Genomic DNA, 16,673 nt, shown 5'->3' with positions numbered 1-16,673 from the left:
ATACAGCCATGATGCACTTCAGAAGAACACACCGTTGTCCCTGGGTATCCACAGGGGATTGGTTTCAGGACCCCTATGGATACCCAAATCTCTGAATAAAACGGTACATTCACACTTGACTACATACATTCTCCCATGTACTTTAAGCTGTTATTTATTGAGTGCATTTTTCAAAGGTACAACTTTAGGAATATAGTGGTTCTTTCCCCCCATACCCACCCTCCTACCCCGACTCTCGTCCCACCTCCTACTCCCTCTCCCATCACCTTCTTATTATGGTTCATTCTTAGTTTAATTTTATAAACAGAGTACCAACTCTATGTTAAGTACAGATTTCAACAGTTTGCACCACACACACACACACACACACACACACAACATATAAAGTATAGTTTGAGAACAAGTTTTGTAGTTAATTCTCACAGTACAACTCCTTAAGGACAGAGGCCCTATGCGGGGAGTAAGTGCACAGTGACTCCTGTTGTTGATTTAACAATTAACACTCTTATTTATGAAGTCAGTGATCACCCAAGGCTCTTGCCATGAGCTGCCAAGGCTATGGAAGCCTTTTGTGACCATGGACTCCATCAGTATTTAGATCAGGCCATAAACAAAGTAGAAGTTCTCTCCTCCCTTCAGAGAAAAGTACATCCTTCTTTGATGGCCCCTTCTTACCACTGAGGTCCCAGAGATCCTTCTTGTAGGATATTTTTTGTCCCAGAGTCTTGGCTTTCCATGCCTGAAATGCTCTCACAGGTCTTTCAGCCAGACCAGGAAGCCTTAAGTCTCCCATATACTTTAAATTATCTCTAGATTCCTTACAATGCCTAAAGCAATGTAAATGCTATGTAAATACGAGTAGTTGTTCTACTGTATTGTTTAGGGGATAATGGCAAAAAAAAGCCTGTGCTTTTGGGAATACTTTCAATCTATGATCGGTTGGAACTGAGGGTGCGGAACCCACAGATACAGAGGGTGGGCTACAGTTTTCCTTCTCAGAGCATGGGAATAAATGGCCCCTGGAGCAGCAGCTGTAGTACCATGGAACTTGCTGGAAAGGCCAATACTCAGGCCCCCTCCCAGGCACACTAGATCACAAATCATGGGGATGGGTCCATTCTAAGATGGATCAAGTCCTTGAAGCCATGTTGAGACAGAACCACTACTCTTTGATAGCACAAGTGTCTCAGAAAACCGAAACTCTCTCTAGAACAAAGGACCATGCAGGTGGATTCTCGGTGCCTTCCACCCTCCCACCAGGAGGCGAATCCTTCTGTAGCACTAGCTGGCTCAGATGCTCATCCTCTCAAAAGTGACGCACACTAGCATGGCCAGGGGGAGGGGAGGGGTCAGCTCTGGTCTCCCAGGCCCCGCCCAGTTGTAGTCCCTGGAGCTTTCCAAGTGCAAGAACAACCCTGCCTGGTCCCTGGGTCTGAGAAGAGCCAAGGCACCTGCGTGTGTGCAAGCCTCACCACAGACATCCAATAAGCCCTGGGCAGCAATGGACTCTTACTCACAGCCTTCCCCTGACACTATCAAACCAGCTTGGTTCCTCTGAATGGCACTGCCTTGGTTTCCCCAACGAGCATGTCTGTTTCCCACCCTCCTGAAACTCAGGCCACTTGGCCACTTATTTATTTGAAAAGACGAGGTGGCCAGACCCCTGCTGCTGTTGCACAACTCCTGACCCCTGGAGGGTGACTGCTGGCCCCACCCAGACTGGACTCCTGGGGCGGGGATCTGCCTTTGTGGATCCCCACTTAATTCTGTTCCTTCAAGCAATGGGCACAGGAATTCACCAGGCCCTGACTGTCCTTGGCATCCAGCTCCACCCCTGCCCTGCCTCTGGGGCATCGCAGAGTACCCAGCACCTCACCCCACCTGACAGCCAGCAACGATCACTGATGCTATAGTAGCCGTCCTCGTGGAGGGACCTTTCAATGACAAGTTCCTCTTATGTACTGAGCATCTGTCTGTGGATCGCAGAACAGGGAGGATGAGGGCTGAGAAACTCAAAGCTAAAGTGGAAGGAACCTCACTTCAAACACACTCACCGGAAATAATTATGTAATTCAGGGGAAACGTAGTTCACAGCACATAAATCCCATTTGCTCATCAGTCTTCTGAACAAGGGCATTTTCTAAAGGGAGATCTACCTGTAGGATCTGTCTCGTGTGATTCTACATGGAGATGTTAAGCTGTTTGTATAACTATATTTAACACAGAATTGGGTTTTTTTTTGTTTTGCTTTATTTTTTCCCAGAAACCTTTTATTTAAGGTATATAAATTTCATGCATTTCATAATACAACTTTAGGAACACAGTGATTCTTCCCACCATACCCGCACACCCACCCTTCTTCCTACTCCCATCTCTATTTTTTACTAAGATCTATTTTCAATTAACTTTATACACATATGATCACCACTATACTAAGTAAAAAGTTCAACAAATAGTATGGAAAAAAAAAGATTCCTCAGCAGTTGAGACAAGGGCTATTCAAAGTCATCACATCTCAAAGTGTCAATCTCACTCTTTTTAAAAAGACTTATTTATTTGAGGCAGAGGCAGAGAGAGAGAGAAGTCTTCCAATCACTGGTTCACTCCCCAGTTGGCCAGTAACAAAAAAACCCAATCTTAGAAATCATGATGTATTTAGGACGTGCAGGTACCACGTTCAGAGCTCTCACAGACCTGGCATTGACAGTGAGGTGGGACCTGGAATCCCCATGTATGGGTGAAGGAACTAAACTCAGAAAGTGTGAGAAACCTGCACAGCCCACAGTCGGGAAGGGACAAGGCTGAGTCCCGCTGAGCCCTCACGGCAGGCACCACTCGCTCTCCCCTAAGCACCCTGCTAAAAGAACAGGTTCTCTGGTTACTAACTGAAAATGGCTATTCCTTTTAAAAACACATCCCTTGCCACCGCTGCCTGATTTTGGCTTCTCCCAGTGTGTTAGCCATCCCTAAAGAGTCCGACCTACTCCCTTGAGCACACCTGCCTGGCAGGTGCCACCTGCCTCCCCAGATCTTGGCATGAACCAGACTCTAGAAGGTTATGCTGCTTCTCTGGGCCTTGGCTTCCTCACTGGGAAAAATGGAGAGCCTATACTCACACGGGAGTTATGAGAACAGTGTAGCAAAGAAACTAAGGCTTAGTACTCTACCTGGTAGCTAGGAAGTACCTGTACATGCTCATTGCCTAATTCTTCACAGTTGTTTTAATGGAAGCCACATTCCCTAACTCAAGGGAGACGCAAGTCCATACCGTTTTCCACAGTGACTGCACTAATTTACACTCCCACCAACACCACCTAAGAGTTCCCCTTTCACCACTTCCTCACCAGCATTTGTTACTCTGTCTTTTAGCTAATAGCCACTGGTGAGGTGACATCTTTTTGTGGTTTTGATTTGCATTCCCCTGAAGACTAGTGATATGGAACAACTTTTCACGTATTCGTTGGCAATTTGTATTTCTTCTTTTGCAAACTGTCTATTGAAGTCTTTTGCCCATGTCTTAACTGGAATCCACAAATCCCACTGCAGCACTGTTGTCAGTAGTCAAAATATGCAATCAACTAAGGTGTCCATCAGACAAATGGAATATATATACATATAATAAAGGATTATCCAGCTATAAAAAGAATGGAATTATATTATTTGCATCAAAACGGTTGCAAATGGAAGATATCCCATTGAGTGAAATAAGCTGGACATAGAGACAAACGCTGCATGTTCTTAGGTCATCTAAGACTCAAGGAAAAATTAAAGAGATGCTTGTATATGTCATTCTACAAACAGAGTCTTATCAAATTTTCTATCTTTGTCAAACCACTGGTTAAGAATGATACACTACTATAGCTTGACTAACCCGTGACTATTTTAAAATTCGCTGTATATGAATAAAGTAGACATCTTTGCCTTTGATCATTTATAGCCCTTGCCCATATTCTTACTGAACTACGGTCCTTTCACTTTCTATTTGTTGAGCTCTTTACTTATTTAAACCTTTTACCATAATGTAAATTTAAAGTATGTTATTTCAAAAATTTAAAAAAAGACAAGAGATGCTTTGCAATGCAGCCCAGAAAGAGAGCACTTGTGCCAGGCACAGGTAGCGGGGAGGTCGGCAGGGGCTGGGACAGGCTTCAAGAAACAGGCAGGAGAGGAGGGACTCCCAGGAGTCTTTGGGGCAAGTCTAGAAGTTGAACGTGAGACGAGCAGCGGCACAGGAAGTGCCCCCGCCTGGGTCTTGGTGCCACAGCCTGGTCCAAGCCAGGGCACAACCTGATGGCTCACTTCCCCTGGTTTTGGGGTCTAAAATGCAAAGTCTAACAGCTCAGAGTGAGGGACAGCGCCACAGGCTGGTGCCCGTGGCTTCTTACGCGTGTGTGCCTGGCGGCGAGGGGATCTGGGGCCAGAGCAGGCCCAGGGCTGCTCAGAGCAGGCAAGCTCTTTAGGAGAGAGGTCGGCAGGAAGGGTTGGCAATCAGACACTGCCGTGGCCTCCAGGGGTTGTATTAGCATCAGAGAATGTGACAGGCGAAGTGGAAGGGCAGGAAATCAAAGCTCCCTCACAGGCACGCAGGTCTACATCCCCACTGCATTCGTTTCAGCTCTGTTGACATCATTCGCTCGTTCAACAAGTATTTTGTCAGTGCCTTCTGCGTGACCCAGACCCTAGGGGTAACAGAACAAGACCCCCAGCTCTCACGGTGTTGGAAGAGTCAACAACAAGCAAGCACGTGAGTAAGCAAACAAGTGACAGGACAGAGAGCCTGGCCACACAGGGCGCTTCTCTCGGGGAGCGTGACATTTGGGTGGACATCTGTACGGACAGCAGGGCCCAGCTATGCAAACACCAGAGGAAGAAAGGTCCAGCCAGCAGGACCTCTGGGGAAAGGACCTGGAGTGCAGGGAGTGTGTCAAGATGGGGGAGCCAAGCCAGGCCAACAGCACTGCCACACAATGGGTAAACAAGGACAAGCCACAGCTGGAGAGGGAGCAGGGACCAGATCTCAGAGGGTGGAGGGAGCATAAGGTATTTGCACATCAACAGGAAGCACTACAGGGCTGTTAACAGAGGCACGGTTTTTTTTTTTTTTGTTTTTGGTTTTTTTTGTTTGTTTTTTTTTTTTTTTTTTACTTTACTTTGTTTAAATTTCATTCTCTGGGAGTGGGGAGCGTGAGATAGCAAGTGTGGATTCAAAGATTAAAATGATCACGCGGGTGTCCTGAAGAGAATGAAAGGAAGCAGAGCCAGGCAGCCGGTTAGAGGCCACCGGGGGCCAGGTGAGGGAGGACAGGATACTGGAGAGGGAGAGGAGAGACAGGGATGGATTCAGATGTGGTTTCGCGGTATAGTCACAATCTGTCAGACTCTTGTGGGTGTGTGAGGGCAACAACTGGAGGAGAGAAGACCTGACAAACAGCCCCGGGTGCCTTGTCTTTCCATTTCAAGCCAAGCAAACTAAAGGCATCACCGAGGCCTTGGCTTCCCCAGGGATGCGCACGGCACTGCTGGGAGCCCCACATTCGAATGGAGGGACCAGGATGGAACTAGGACCAGCTTGGCTTGGAAAATCGTTCAGTGCCGAGAGGCTTCCACTCGTGCCTATGCTTTGTATTTGCAATTAGTATTTGTGATAAAGCAGGCATCCCTACCTACAATTCGCCCTCCCAGCCATGTTTAAGGTACAGTTCAGGGGCGTCACACATGTTCACCCTCACCCTGCCGTGCAGCCATCCCCAGCCTCCACCTGCAGAGCTCTGTCATCTTCCCACAGTAAACCTCAGACCCATGAACACTAGGTCCCCATTGCTCCTCCCCTGACCCCATCTAGGAGTTTAACAAAAATCCTCAGTACCTCATCTAAGTGCAGTCACGTGGTATTTGTGCCTTTATGTCTATATTGCTACAGATTTTTAAACATAAAATCCACTCCATTCATACCAATGCTATCATTGTCTCTAGACCTAGCCACAGCCTCCATGGAATGTGGTGGTAAGTCCATTCCCGGGGGTTCTGCCCCACAGAGGGGGTGGCCAGCCATCAATAGCCCTCTCTTCTCCTCCTTCCCCTGTGCCATAGGGCTACCCACTGGACTCTAAGCTTTAGCTTAGAGTCCTATTGAATACTTAAAAATTAAACATATTCAAAATCACATTCACATTATAAAATCTAAGAATCTCTGAAAGGCAAAACTGTGACTAATGGCTTTGACTAATGGCCAGAAATTACCCATTCTTACAACATATCGTGAGATTTCCATTGCAAAACACATCTGGGGACTTGCAACGTACTTCCCAATGACAACTTTGTGCAGTCAGCCCATGCATAAAAGTCTCAGTACAAAGCATCAGTCTAAGTAAGAACTAATATTCTAGCTCCAGGAGTGAGCCAGAGAACAGACTTCCTAAATCATCTCTAAATAAGACAGTCTTCAAGAGAGCACAGGGTGGGGGAGAACGCAGGCCAGCTTTAACTAAATGCTGCCCCAGCTTCCTTGGATCATGTGGTAATGAAGAGCAAAGCTTTTACAGGCAGCTGCTCACAATGCAGGCAAGGTACAGCACACACAGAGAGTGGGGAAGAGAGGGTGTTAATCACAGCCAACTCACTTACCATGGGCCAGGCTACACTACCCCGACACACACACACACACTCTCTCTCTCTCTCTCTCTCTCTCTCTCTCTCTCTCTCTATCTCTCTCTCTCTCGGCAGCAATGCTGTGAAACACCACTACTGTCTCCACTTTGCAGGGAAGAAACAGAGGCACAGAGAAGCGAAGTGACCATGCTATGGTCCCACAGTTAGCAGGAGTGAAGCCAACAGCTAAGTCCAGGCAGTCTCCATTAGCCAGAAGACCTCCTCCCCCAAGGAAACAGAGTCCTTCTTTGTCCACTAGGGTCGAGCCTGTGTGCAGATGCAGCTCCCTTCCTGGCCTGTTGCAATAAGAGACCTCAAAGAAGTGATTTGGTGGGCGGGCTCTCTGCTTGGGGGGCTGCCCGACTGTAATCCTGACTTACTGAGAGTCATCAAGCTCTCAGTCTGCCTAGAGTCCTTTCTAAATGTCTAGGTAAACAGTTTCACAAGGAGCTCTCTCAGGAGCACAAGGGTGGTTTGATAATCGCAGACTCAGTATAACTCGTGATAAGAAAAATCACCAGGTCATCATTTTAGATTTAGAAAATAACACTCATTCATGTCAAAATAACATGAGAAACTTTAGACATCAATGGATTCATTCATATCACGATAAAACACAGCATAGTGCTTCAGCATCATTTTAAAAGTATTTAGGGATTTTCCTATTAAAGAGCAAGACAAGGACACTCGATGTCCCACCATTATTCACTACTATCACAGAGGCGCTAACACAACTAAAGATAGTCATTAGAGGAAAAAAGAATGGGAAAGGAAAAGGAGAATCTTTTTCTGTTTACATACATTATTATACATATGGAAAATTGATAAGAATCATAGAAAACCAACTAGAGAAATTTTAATGACATAGTAGGTTAATTATCAACATACAAATTAATACCAATAACCAACTTAAACCCAGTCAAGAGAGCCTACTGATGAGAGGAAAAAGTACTACTGAAATATTTAGATGTAAACATCAAAGTGTCCAAACCTTTAAGAGAAAACTATAAAACAAAGCAAAAGACACAAAAGAAACTTGAACAAATGGAATAGAAAATGTTTTCCAGTAGACTTAGTAACAAGGAAATATCAGTTTCTTCAAGTTAGTTTATAAATGTAATATAATCCCAATAAAAATACCAGTAAGATTTTTTTTTTTTGGTGGACCTAGATTTTTCTCTCTGGACCTTTCTCAGTGCTCACGGGAAGGACAAGGGATGAAAGCTATTCTTGAAAGCAGGTGTTTGATTAGCAAAAGACTAGGCCCAGATCAATATGGAGCGACTGAACAAATCCCACACAACGGAGCATCCTGCAGCTGTTAAAAATGATAGTACTAATAAGAGGTTCTCTCTCTTACCCTGTGACTCCTCCATGTACATGAGATTAATCTTTAGGATGTAATGTTAAAACAAGAGAAAGGTGTATATATCATCATTTGTTTAAAAAAAGGAGATGAATAGAAGTATATAGGCATTTTGTTTATTAAAAATAAGCTTCAAATTTTTATGTAACTAATTATAGGGAAAAGAGGGGTACAGGATGTATGTTCCTTTGTGGTGTGTGTGTGTGGGGTGGGGGGATCATATTGTCTTCCTTATTCTTGTGTCTTGAATTTCTGCATTTATTTTTAGGCATCTGTGGGAACACTTGTTGGTTTCTTCCTCTGATGACATTTATCTTTGAACTATGCCTCTGTGGCTCAGTGGAGTGTCTGCTCTTTCAGGGAATACCCAGAGGTGTGTGCTGGGTGTGGCCAGGGAGCTCTGGTCACTCCTCCAGGGTGGGGCAAGTATCCAGGGTGACCCCCAAGTTGGGCATGGTAGATCTCCTCTTGTTAGCAGAAAGCAGGGTTTGATCACCTCTGTTGGCATAATCACATCCTCACCTCCTCTCTTCCAAGGGGATCAACGCCTGGGTGTTAGCCCACAGCAGGTGCAATACTCATCCGTGCGGCCGCCCGCACCACACAAAGGATCTGTGCAGTCCGCAGGATGAGCTTGTATCCTCCTGCAATGACTCCTCACAGGCAGTCAGGGAGTTTTGAGTGTGTGGCACCGCACACAGAGACTGCCAGACACTCAGCTCCACCCTGTGCCCTCTCGTGCAGTTCCCACAGTCTCAGCACACAAGGCTCCCAGTCACAGGTACAGAGGATCTGCTTCACCCCACTAGCCTGTCCCATCCACAGAGACAGAGATGTCCCAGAGCCAGCTGCCTGGGAGTGCTCTACCTAGGTGGCTTGAGCCCCAGAGCCTGTTATATGTTGAAAAGCTGGGAGCGCCTCACAGTCGTACATTGGAGCCCAGCTCCTGGTCAGTCCTCCCAGGTAGAGTCAGTGTCAGTGGGGAACATGGGTATTTCCCTCTGGTAAAATCCTTGGACCACACAGTAGCACAAGAGCCACCGGCCGCAGCCCCTACACATTTCCCAATGGCACCTCCTCCCTGCTGAGTGCACACAAGAGACTCTGCAGCTGGTACTGATGTCAGAATGGCTCCTCCATGCCCTCTGCCGGGAGCACACACCCAAGCTGCTGCCCCCACTACCTCTGGCAACATGGTGTCTTGGCCCCTCCCGTTGCTGGCTTCCAGCACACGAGCTGCTGCAGTTGCTACTTACATCCAAAATGGCTCCAGGCCTCTCTCAGCCGGTTCCCAGGTGTCATTGTGGGGGTTATGGGGAAAGAGGAACTTGCCTCTTTTATTCACTGCATCAGCAGGTGCTCTGTTCCCCCTTAGGCCGCCAGGTCAGATTGAACGACAGCGTAGTCCGCCAGGCTTATGCTCCAGCTGCGTCACCAGTGGCATGGGCTGCTGCAGCCTCGTCTTTTTCCCTGGCTCTCGGCTGCTGGGCTCCTGTGTTGTGCCCCTGCTCCTTGCTGTGCACCTGCGCCTTCCACACAGATCCACAGCACCCCTTCCTCCTGCGGGATGTCTACTGCAGCTTCCCAACTCCCCTGAGACTGTACCTCCTCCACTATTTCTAACCATTTTCCCCTAGCCCCAAGCACTGTGCCCTTTAACCTATTCTGCCATCCTGGAGCCCTCCCCCTTGCCCCCTGCAAGAAGTGTCCTTGATCTCTGATTAATTACAGTGTCTAAGAACCAGTTCCCACTGAAAGGAGGCAGAGCACTTGAGAAAAATGGTTGATTCCAAGTCTTAGAAAATGAATAGGCCAGACCTTTGGGCTTCCTTTTTACCGTGGTAAAGCTACTTTGGGGTCCCCACAGTGATTTCAAGAGAACAGCCTCCCCTGCTGGGCTGTGCATTTCACTGTAAGACACAAGCAGACTCAATACACAAACTATCTTAAATAGCTGGAGCAGAAAAGGAATAAGCAATTTTGTTTTTGGAATTACATGCCAGTCTACAGCCATACCACCCTGAATGCATCTAATCTCATCTGATCTCGGAAACCAACCAGGGTTGGGCCTGGTTAGCACTTGGATGGGAGAATTACATGCTGAGTGCTATACTAAGTACTCTGTATTATCTCGTTGAATCCTCACAAGAATCCTGTGAAGTAGGTGCCTATTTCATCACGCCTCAGTTCTTAATCTCAATCACGTAGTTAGCAAACTGCTGAGTCAAGGTCTAGCTCAGAGTCTCACAGGCCAAAGCCTGTGCGCTCCACCCCTACACCCCGTATCCAGCCACTCACTCACTCAACAAGTATTTCCCACGTGCCCATCGTGGGCCAGGTCCTGAGAACTGAGTGACGCCCAGCCCATGGCCTCTGCTTCAGGCAGACCTGCTCTCAGCCCAGCGCTGATGCCAGAGTCAACAATAACACCGATGTGGTGTGGTCGACAAACACCCTCGCCCTCGGTGAACTGCAAATTCTGCGAGAACGAGAGTTAGAGCATGCGCCACTGAAGACCTGCTGGCTGAATCCACAGGTGAACGCCGCGCTGTCATGAGGCGCCACGCCTCTGTGCGCTGTGGAATCTAGCACAGTACACCTTGGATAGAAGACGCTCAAGAGGAGCTACTAAACACAGTCATCACAGGTGAACGCATACATACTCCAGGCAGAGAGAGAGCTTCCTCCTCTAAAGAAACGTATCCAACTCAGCTGAATTATTCTTATCAGCTTTTAAGAAAATAATCTCTCATGACCACCATCAGTTCGCAGAAAGCTAGCATTTCCTTACAAGGAGGCACGAGGGACGTCAATCCTGTTCACACAACGCTTGGTTCCTTCCAGAAATTACAGATAAGGGCTCACTGCGAGTCCGTGTGCTCTGAACGGCTGTTGTGCCTGGACCTCAGTTGGCAGCTGCAGTGGACGCGGATGTCAGTTTGACGTGAGAAGGAATCTTCCAGCAAGGGGCAACAACCCAGCCAGGCAGTAACGTGTCCGTGACCAGAGGAGTCCGGGCCGGGGTACGAGAGGCTGTTTAGAGAAGCCTACAACATCACAGAGGACACTGGAACTGGGGACCTTTAGGATCCTGCCAGTCCCCAGCTCTGAGGTACATTTCAAGCCCTCCAAGGAAGCATCTCCGAGTGTGAACGCTTGCCCACAGAGCAGCACCTCCCCTGACGACCATTAGCGAGTGAGTAGACTGTGTCGGGTAATGCTTCCGCTGCAGCCCTGATGGCTTATTTATTGCAATTATGATTGCTGCACTCATTACAGCTTCACAGCACGTCCAGAGGAGGCTCGTTGGGCCTGACAAAGAGGAGCTGCAGAAAGGCTATGTCAAGAGCTCCGGGGTTGAGCCATCATCTCGTTCTCACCCCGCTCCAACAGAGGAAGGCTCGGGCCCACACAGCAGGTCCACAGCAGAACTTAGACTAGAACCTGGGGTAGGTTCCAGGACTTGCTCTGCTCCACCAGGCTGTCGGCCCCATGGGGCCCAGGTCCTTTCCCCAGGCTAATCTTGGCTGTTTGGGAGGTAAGGATAAAAATAGTCATGAATTGCTGGTACCATGGCTCACTAGGCTAATCCTCCGCCTGCGGCGCCGGCACACCGGGTTCTAGTCCCTGTTGGGGCACCGGTTCTGTCCCGGTTGCTCCTCTTCCAGTCCAGCTCTCCGCTGTGGCCTGGGAAGGCAGTGGAGGATGGCTCAAGTGCTTGGGCCCTTCACCCGCATGGGAGACCAGGAGGAAGCACCTGGCTCCTGGCTTTGGATCGGTGCAGTGCGCCGGCTGTAGCGGCCATTTGGGGGGTGAACCAACGGTAAAGGAAGACCTCTCTAACTCTGTCAAAAAATATTCATGAGTTGAGCAGGAAAGTTGCAAAGTCCATACAACCAGGGAGCTAAGTATTGAAACGACTGTTGTTACCGCCACTTCACAAGGCACGTGCAGAGTGGGATTTACACAAAGCACGATATTCAGATTTCAACCCTCCCTCTTCAATTTGCAGTCTTCATAGTCTTTCATCTGCACATTTGTTGATCCCATTAGTGAGCTGCCAAAGCTTAGCTTTCATATTCTGGTGCAGCCAATTTGTAAACTGACCTAGAGAGCTGGAAGTTAAAACCAAACCAGAGGGGCCAGCGCTGTGGCATAGCAGGTAAAGCCACCAACCTACAGGGCTGGCATCCCATATGGGTGCCAGTTCAAGTCCCGGCTGCTCCACTTCTGATCCAGCTCTCTGCTATGTTCTGAGAAAGCAGAAGATGGCCCAAGTCCTTGGGCCCCTGCACCTGTGTCGGAAACCCAGAGGAAGCTCCTGGATCCTTGCTCCTTGCTTTGGCTCAGTGCAGCTCCAGCCATTGTGGCTATCTGAGGACTGAACCAGCAGATGGAAGACCCCTCTCTCTCTGCCTCTCTGTGACTCTGCCTTTCAAATAAATCTTTAAAAAATAAATAAAAACTAAACCAGATCTCTAGAAGAGCATGCTATTTATTTGTTTATACTCAGACTCAAGAGTCCCTGACCATTAGTTCTACCTGGTCTGCCTAACGTAACCTCACAGAGCAAAGCCTTGAAGTGCATCTGCCCTGACCTCTTCACTTGGCCGATTAGGAAACAGAAGACAAAGTGGACAAAATCATTTGAAACACAGCTCGTGGCATAGCTGAGCTGCAGGGCCTCTGGACCCCAGGTCTTTGTCCAGAGTGGCACGATACCTCCCTCCTCTCAGCCTCAATCAGCGTGTTTATTTTCTAAGAATGTCCAAGATGCGATGCTTAGGACAGGCTTCCTGATGGCCTCGCATAATAACGGGCATCATGTCACGTCCTCTGCAGGTGCACCTGCACATGTCAAGCACAGAAGTTGTCTGCAGGATGCCACTCCCTACTGTCTACATTCTTTTCACAGTCTGGTCATGTTAGGATTCTAACCTGCATGGCCATCTGAGATTCAGACCCTGTTCCCAGTCAAGAAGAAAAATCAACACTAGGAAGACAGTGAAAAGTAACAGTGGACTCAGGCCCGTCAGAGCCCAGTTGGCAGTCAAACCAGGTTTTAGTGAAATACCACAGTCTGTGCAGAAGACAAGCACAGGAGCAAACATGGTGAAGACGGTGCTGGCTTTTCATGTAGCATGCTCTTCACTGGATCACACAGGTCTATCTGCCATCAGATTATCAGGGAGAAAATTCTGGAAAAATATCCCCAAAGCTTGGAGTTACTGTTGGAGGAAAAGGCAAGAAGGTGCCAGTGCCGGGCTTAAGTGGCTCGGGGTGAAGAAATTCCCCACACTACAGCAGCCACCAGGTTGTACGGGACGTGCAGCTGGAAATTCAGGGTCTGGGTTTTGGCTCCATCACTTGCTAGCATTTAACCTGGAGCAGAAAGTTAATCTCCCTGTGTCTCATTGTCCTTAACGGTGGCATGGAAAAAACATTACCTACAAGAGAAAAAGAACAATTGGAGCAGGCAGAGTGCTTCCACACATTCAAAGGTTCAAGAGTATTCCCTCTCCTCCCTAGACTTTAAGTTCCGAACAGATTCTTCTGCAAATTGCATTAATGCTACATTCATTCATTTATCCAACAAATTTACTGGTCACCATCATTATTGAGATATCAGATATGTACTGTAAGACATTTAGGATTTGACAGTTCTTAAGAGAACCAAGTTCCTATCCTCATGAATATGCTGAACAAGTCCTTTATCAGATGCAGGCTTTGTAAATATTTTCTCAGTCTGCGGCTTGCCTTGACTTTCTTAACTACGTCCTTGGTAGCACGAAAGTCTTGAATTCTGGAAAATTGGGGTCAATTTTTTTCTAGTATGGCTCACAGTTTCATTATTGTCTCTATAACATTTTTGCCTAATCCAAGATTTTAAAAGATAATTCTGCTAGTTTTCTTCTGAAAGTCTTATCATTTCTCTCTTATCTTGAAGTCTCTGGTCCATTCTAGTTCCTTCCTGTGTATGCAGTAAGGTAAGGGCCTGTATTCATATTGCCTTTACTCTCATCATAGAACAATGTCTACTGGGTACATTTGCCAACACGGAAGTCCTAGGCAGCTGACAGAGGGGAAATGCAGGCCAGACAAGAGCCACGTGAAGAGCTGAGGGGAAGGCACTGGCTGTAGATCACTCTTAGGATGAAGTTAGGACTGATGGGAGCAGGAGGAGCAATAGCTAAAGAAAAAATGAGCAAACATGGTTGCTTTCTGGTCCTTTGGGAGTAACAGTCCATTGTACCAGGTGACAGCTGCAGAAGTTGAATACAGATCCCAGCAGACTATGCTGAGGGGCAGATCTTCAACAGAATGCCAGGGAAAGTCCTCCGCTGAGAGAAAAGTGGGTAGGAGTTACATGGTGGGCATTTGTTCTTTGCTTACTTGTTTGCCTGAGAGGAGAGACTTGTATCTCACCCACTGTGTCCAGTTCCAGTGAGACAATTCATCCTCACCCCATCTTCCTACAGGCATGGGCAAGACATGCAGGCTAAGCTGACAGATTTTTTTTAATTAGGATTAAATCTCAAGTGAAAGATAACATGGAAGAAACCAAAATCAGCAAGGCTGATCCATGCCAGATGTGGTACTTTGATGGGAACAAGACGCTACTTTGTGACATGGCTACAATGGATTCTGGAAATATGAATTCCCAACTCCAAGTTTATTAAAATAATAATGTTTTAGTAGGGCTTTAACCTTACAAAGCAGTGTTGCGAACATTTCTTGACAAACTGTAAGGAATACCCTTTTAATAGGCACCACATGGTTCCTTATAGTTACTCATAGCACATAATATGGTCTCAACAAATATGTGAAATGAGCTAATGAAGGGCAAATTCCCTATAATTACATAGTTATTAAGGGATCCAACTTCAACTTGAACTCAGATTGCCTCACTAAACATTCAGAGATTTTTAAATGACATATGTGTTATAAATTAAATGAGATTGGTTTTAAGGAATTATGTTTATAATTTCTAGACTTGGAAAGTATTATTGTTTACTATTACTATTGAGATGGAGTGGCTTTGGGGATCTGAAATAGAGCAGCAAGGGGTTGGTAAATGCTGAAACAGGCTTGTAGATGGGGGTTTGCTCCCTTGTTGTTTTTTTTTTTTTTTTTGGACAGGCAGAGTGGACAGTGAGAGAGAGAGAGACAGAGAGAAAGGTCTTCCTTTGCCGTTGGTTCACCCTCCAATGGCCGCTATGGCCGGCGCACCGCGCTGATGCAAAGCCAGGAGCCAGGTGCTTCTCCTGGCCTCCTATGGGGTGCAGGGCCCAAGCACTTGGGCCATCCTCCACTGCCTTCCCAGGCCACAGCAGAGAGCTGGACTAGAAGAGGAGCAACCAGGACAGAATCCGGCGCCCCGACCAGGACTAGAACCCGGTGTGCTGGCGCTGCAGGCAGAGGATTAGCCTAGTGAGCCGCAGCACCTGCCTGCTCCTTTGTATTAATGAAATAAAAACATCTAACGGGGTAGGAAGAACCTCGTTTTAAAAAAAGTGCTGTCCAGCAGCTTGTGGGAGGTCTCCAATCTCTTGTGGTCATCTTCCTAGCACTGGCCTGCACCTTGGCAGTGAAGGCCTGCAAATGAGCACTCCCTGGGCTCCCTCTTCAGCTGGTTTTGTATTAAGTTCTCCCAACAAGAGGCACTCTCACAAGAACTGACTGGGGGCCCACCTGTGGACACAAGCAGGTCCAGAAGTCTCCAGGGACCTGCTTTGGTGCTGCAGGCCACCAAGATCAGCAGCAGTGTCCCTAACCCTCAGCCCCAACTCCTCCAGTGATTAAGGGAGCCTCTGGTCTCTTGTTTTAATCCCCACTACTAAATATCTACAGCAACTTCTGTTCTCTTTATCAAACTCCAAAGCAATAGATAGAAGGTGGAAGGTGTTCTACAGCAGGAGAGAGAAGGGGTAAGGACAGAGAGTTATGTACCAGGCAATTTGAATCTATGAAATCCACTCATTTAGCCCCCACTATGTGCCAGGCATTGTACAAAATGATGGGAAAACAAAGCTGAATACAGCAGAGTGTAGTCCTCCAGCACTCCCTCTAAAAGAGTGATTTTATGTGACACAATGATTGCAGAATAGAATGGCAAATGTCAAATAAGAGAGAAGCATGGGATGCTGTGGGGACTGTGAGGAATGCTCACATTACACCAGTACAAGGCAGGGCAGAGGAGGCATGCAGGAAGGGCTTTCCAGAAGAGGTGGCACTCTAGGTAGGTTTTAAAGGATGAGTAGAAGTTGAGCAGCCTGGAGTAGGTGCACTTCCCAGGCACCATGTCAACTCCACAGTTCTTAGGGCCTCATTCTGGAAGGCAACTGGTAGTAATCCTCATGGAAAATCACTTAGGTTGGACTCTAAAGTGTTACTGAGAGATGGGGATAGATGTTCTTTTGTTTCTGCCAAGCAACAGTGCCCAGAGGACAACCAGAGCAGCCAGTCAAAGGGAGAGAAATCTACAGACATGCTGGAACCCCGGATAGAGCCTTGCTCACCTCTGCCCGTTGCCTTTGACTACCGACTCCTGAGTACTCCAGAGTGGATGTGGCTTTCGCCTTCTCTTTCCCACCAGGAGCTAGACAGAGATCTGGGCTTCAGATCTGCTGACAAAGTAAACTGGGCAGAAGATACCCAA

General features: G+C 47.4%; 1 protein-coding gene across 8 annotated transcripts in view; it reads right to left on the bottom strand.

Moving 5' to 3' along the window:
• HHAT (hedgehog acyltransferase) overlaps window positions 1-16,673 on the bottom strand; it is a 305,572-nt gene that overhangs the window by 132,416 nt on the left and 156,483 nt on the right. The window lies entirely within an intron of this gene.

The sequence above is a fragment of the Oryctolagus cuniculus genome, chromosome 13 (assembly GCF_964237555.1).
Source record: "Oryctolagus cuniculus chromosome 13, mOryCun1.1, whole genome shotgun sequence".
Taxonomy (NCBI): Eukaryota; Metazoa; Chordata; class Mammalia; order Lagomorpha; family Leporidae; genus Oryctolagus; species Oryctolagus cuniculus.
Note: the sequence above shows the minus strand (reverse complement) of the source record. Positions and strands in the feature narration are given on the sequence as shown.